General features: G+C 39.7%; 1 long non-coding RNA gene across 1 annotated transcript in view; it reads left to right on the top strand.

Moving 5' to 3' along the window:
* Positions 1-4,473, top strand: part of LOC134444845 (uncharacterized) — a 4,860-nt gene extending 387 nt beyond the window's left edge. The window contains exons 2-3 of the long non-coding RNA XR_010034123.1: positions 1,230-1,409; positions 3,375-4,473. This is a non-coding gene — a long non-coding RNA (uncharacterized LOC134444845). The remainder of the gene's footprint in view (positions 1-1,229; positions 1,410-3,374) is intronic.
* The last annotated feature ends 527 nt before the right edge of the window (positions 4,474-5,000 follow it).

Below are 5,000 nucleotides of genomic sequence, written 5' to 3' on the forward strand. Positions count from 1 at the left end.
GTAATTCCGATTTATCCCCCTCAAATATGTTTTGCTACCAGTAGCTCATAGTTAGCTGTCTATTCATCTTCTATTTCTACAAATATGGTGTTTGTAACTTTGTAACACGGTATGCTTTTGCGGGTTGTTCAATTTGTATGTAGGTATACATTTTGTGGCTAACTTACTGCTTACTAGCAAGCTAGCACTCGTTCTAGTTTGCCACCACCAGCCCAAAATTAGCTATACATAAATAAATAGTGCGCCGAAGTGTCAGGTAAGGTGCATTTTATTCTCGGCTGTTGAAAGAAGGCAAGGGATGTGGAATTTGGTGTTGTGACTTTCTGGAGACTGAAACTGAACCGTTTTAGCCGCTCCCTTATCTAGCTAGTTCTACTGTACCTGATAAGAACTGCCCACTGCTAGCTGCTGTGCTGGTTGATAGCGTGGGTGTTGGTTGGCCCGTGACAGGTTTTGATCAGAGACGGATTAAAACATGATCGGATGATATTGTAAATTGGGCTCATGTAATTTACCCTACTTCCCCCTCCCAAAGTCCCAACTGTTTCATCTGTGATTATCTTGGCATCCCATGGACGCATTGGGTGTAGGCGAATGGTTGGTTTCTGGATGCCGGTGGAGTGGGCTAAGCTTGTTCCACTTCCAGCTTTCACTGCATGCGGCATGATGATCATGGCATGCCTAATGTATGTAGTAGTCCATCAAAGCGTTGTTCAGGATCGTGGAGTATCTAAAAATTATGTTAGTTTGATATGATGTGCATCTGAACATCAGGACAGGTTGCACGCAGGACAGGTCTGGATGATGATAGCCTATAACTAAGGAAGTTAACACCTATTACTGTATGTTCAGTCTAGTGTGATGATGTGTCTTAACACAGCAAAGTCAAGTCTGAACACATCATAACTGTTCGTATGTGAGTGTTTTCGTAAGTAAGCTTATTGTGATATGAAAGATATAAGAGCGTGTGTTAGGCTAGGGCAATTTGAAGTTAAATTGCCCTCAACACATTATCATTCGTACGACTGCAGAATGAATGCAATTATATTCAATAGATGGTGATTTTTTTAATGACCATAGCTGGCTGTTTGCCCTTCATTTTGCTATTAATATAAACCCTTCTTTCATGTATTGTTGCATTAGTTGTACAGTGAGTATTGTAAGTGGAGTAAATCTCAGACATGCTGTATTTTCATTCACCCAACCACTGTCTCTATCTCTCTACACAGACCAGCCTATGATCACAGGTGATGCAGTGATTGGTGATGGCTATGGTTTTCTTCCCACTGAACTAAACATGCTAAAACGGAAAAGAAGACAAGAGGACGTGTCATCCATGGCAGTGTGTCATTCTCCCGCTGATGGTCCACTTTGCAGAGAAATATGAGGGGCTCATTGTACTGGTTAATGTAAGTATTACATACCTGATTAATGTAAGTATTACACACCTTTTAATAGTTACTAAGATCAGGATAATTAAATGTCCCGTTACTGACAACAGTGCTTCACAACCAGGTGTTCCACAACCATGCTGTACAATAACTTTTTGTTTAACAGATTGAGCTGGTAGTGATTCAGGTGACATCTGTACTCTAATGCTACTCTAATACAAATACCAGCAGAACATAAAAATTCGCCATTTTGAAAGAAGATTAAAAACCAAATATCAGAGCTGGCCAGATCTTTCCTAGTACTTGTAGAACAGAAAGAGGGAGATTGATTTTACAACAAGGGATTGCAGGCTCAAATCCCTCCCTTACCTCTCTCTAGTCCTCCCTCCATGGCTACTTGAGCAAGGCACCTAACCCCTCATTGCTTCAGTGGCTGTAACCAGAGCCATACAGAGGGAGAGTTACGCAAACGGAGGACCAGGAATTAAATTGCAGCCCCGCCTTTCAATGAGATAGAGGTCGTGCCTAAAGCGGCTGTCTTTCCATAGACTCAACATAGAACCATCACATAAAAAGCCAAAAATAAGGACTAATGAACTATACTGCGGGGTAATCACCACAAATATGTAAACTATCAACTGTCTCTGTAATGATAATCACAACAGTTTTACCATCTGTGATGTTTATCTGAAGTTATTACTACGAATAGCGAGTCTTGTCATATTCCCTGCATTGCATCGCATTGCATTTGATGTGTGCTACGCCCACTTCTAGGCACTAACATTCGCATCGCTAAGCAGTTCTGAGACGCTAAAATGGCTAATTTTACTAATGCGGAAGTCGGCCCTAGGACACAGTGGAGATTGCCCGACTCTCCCTCTTTATGGCTCTGGCTGTAACCAATGCCCTGTATAAATATCTAGTGTACGTCTCTTTGAATAAGAGTCAGCTAAGTGTGTAATGTAATGTGATGTACGTTGTGCACAGTATTATAGATTGCTACCCCACATTCATATTTAGTCTCAAAGTGTGCCACACTTAAAGAAAAAAAATGCTATGTTAATTCCTGATTTGGAGAGTTGATTCCATGTTGTCCATATTGCCAAATATGGATGTCTAATGAGTTATATGTATAGTATTTATGGAGGTTGTATGGATTGTCTTACAGGCATATCCAGACAGGCAGGGCTGCAGACTGACCTCTTTTATATTTTTAAGTGTGGTATAGTCTACAACTAATGTTCCATTAAAACGTTTTGTTTGGGAGAAAGAAGTTTGGTAGAAAGAAGAAAAAAAGTTTTTATGTCGTTAATGTATGCACCATATACTATATTTGTCCGATTTGGGTAAACTTCTCATTTCTTCATTTATATCTTAATACAGTATAAGAAAAATCGTAAGGAACAGTTCATTAATTTTGTCTCAGTGTAGTTTCCTTGGTTTTTTACTCTGCATTAACGCCATCTACTGGACACTTTCATCATGAAAAAGTGAATGCATGGCTTATAGTTTCTATTCTCTTGTTTGGAACAGAGTTCAGTTTATTATAAATATTCAGTGAGGCCAGTACACATAGTGCAGCAAAGTGTTAGAGTTCAGACTGCAGAGTATGTATGCAGGAGTGTTGACATTTGAAACGACCCCCCACTCCACACACACAATGTAATGGGGACACAATTCTGACCCTTACCTCCCCACCCATACACTTCCCTTTATATATGCATATCTAGTGCAATTCAACATTTTGACCAGAAAATGTTAAACTATCCCTAATTCAGAATGGGCTCGTTATGAAATATCACAAGCATATATTAACAATGTTTTCATCCAGAAAATACAGGTTTATGAATACTAGGTGAATATTAACGCTTGCCAGCACTTTTGGGTAGTCTGGAACTTTTGGGTCATGATGGCTTCAATTTTAAAAAAAGTGAAAATGTGTTCTGACTCCTGTTTTTTTTGTTTTGCTTTATTGTCTTAAAGGTCTTCCCAGTGGTGATGTAGAGCTGATGTGGAGGCAACAGTGCTGCTTCCTTCGTCCTTCCTTTCTTCAAGACCTGCGTTTTTTGTCTTTTGCCAAACTTTAGGCAGTATCTTATACAGTAGAAACTAAGCCTAACACTTGAAGCCCCGTAGGCGTTGCTTGACTGACACCAATCTGACGAGCTTGCTCAGCCGGTGGAATCTCTTGTATACATGAATAAGCAAACTGGACGTGTTCTTTCTGAACGTTATTAATTGTGGCTCACCACAATGTTGAAGTGCATACAGTAGCAGTACGCCAAGTCAGCATTGTATGCAATAGTCATTAACAGGAATGAAACACGACAGAAGTTTATCATGCACACACCTAGCGTAGCGTTCAAAACTGTTTGTGTTCCCCTCCGCCAGGCAACACCTGTCATCTGAGCAAAGGTTCTCCCACGTGTAACCCCCAATTGCGTTGCAGTGCCATTGTACAATTACAGCATCACATTATGTCTAACAGTCTTATTGCTTTAGTACTTTTTTATTAGAGGTGATGTAACCCTTTCATGGGGAAGGCAGTAGAAAAAGTATTCATCTAAATTATGTTTATTCATCAAAACATCAAATGATGTTGTCACACAACAGATTGGATGATGAGCATTGGGCCTGTTTTTGTTTTGTGATATATTTACATTGTAGTTTGCTGATGAGTTTTTGTACATGACTACAGTGATGGGCAAATGTACGTTTCTGTGTTTATTGCATTATTGTCTTAACACCTTTTCATTATTGCTGTGCTTTATTTGCATGCTATTGTGCATTGGTGGTGATACCCTGTGTCTCATATGATATGACCTGCACCTTACATGTATTCCTGGGACAAGAGTGTGCCGGTTGTGCATATCTACCACCAACTACTCAGACAACCCAAGGGCATCTGCTTCTAACACCTGGAACTAAAAAACAGACTGATGCTGTGCTTTTAAGCGTTTAATAAACTTTGTTTTAGCTACACTGACTTGCGTGGTTCTTAAAATGAACAGATTATGCCTGAGCAAAATGTGATGGATATTTTTGTTGTATATTATGAACCCCAAGGAACCCTCCAGCTCTCCAAATCACCCTCATATCTGTTACCTTACACTTACAGTATGTGAAACAGATGGAGTTTAAACATCTTTTGTACCTATAAGAAGCAAGTAGGCCTAGGTCTAAACTTAAAGACTGGTCAACTTTCCTGTTGTCTTATCTTGTGTAAAGGATAGCAGATTTTACTATACTTCATAGGCCTATAGGCTACTTTTCATAAGCTAGAACCAGGATATAGGCTAACTAGGCTGCTGTGTGCACATTTGACTTTGTGTATTGTCTGTTTGTACTAAAGAGTTGTTTGGGCCTAGAAGTACAGACATCACAAGTCTACCTCCCTGATATTGATAGTGGCTCCCTTGATGCCCGAGAGTCAGATAAAATCTCCCTGATTTTAGATCATGCAAGTTAGCAGGCTTTTTTGTAATTGACAATGCAGGTAGGGTTGCCACATTTCAGTGGTAAAAAACCGGGACATATTGATGCGCAAAACATTAATGATATGTGTTCATTTCAATGTAATATGAAGACATGCATTATAAAACACCGGGA

The sequence above is a fragment of the Engraulis encrasicolus genome, unplaced genomic scaffold, assembly GCF_034702125.1.
Source record: "Engraulis encrasicolus isolate BLACKSEA-1 unplaced genomic scaffold, IST_EnEncr_1.0 scaffold_777_np1212, whole genome shotgun sequence".
Lineage (NCBI taxonomy): Eukaryota > Metazoa > Chordata > Actinopteri > Clupeiformes > Engraulidae > Engraulis > Engraulis encrasicolus.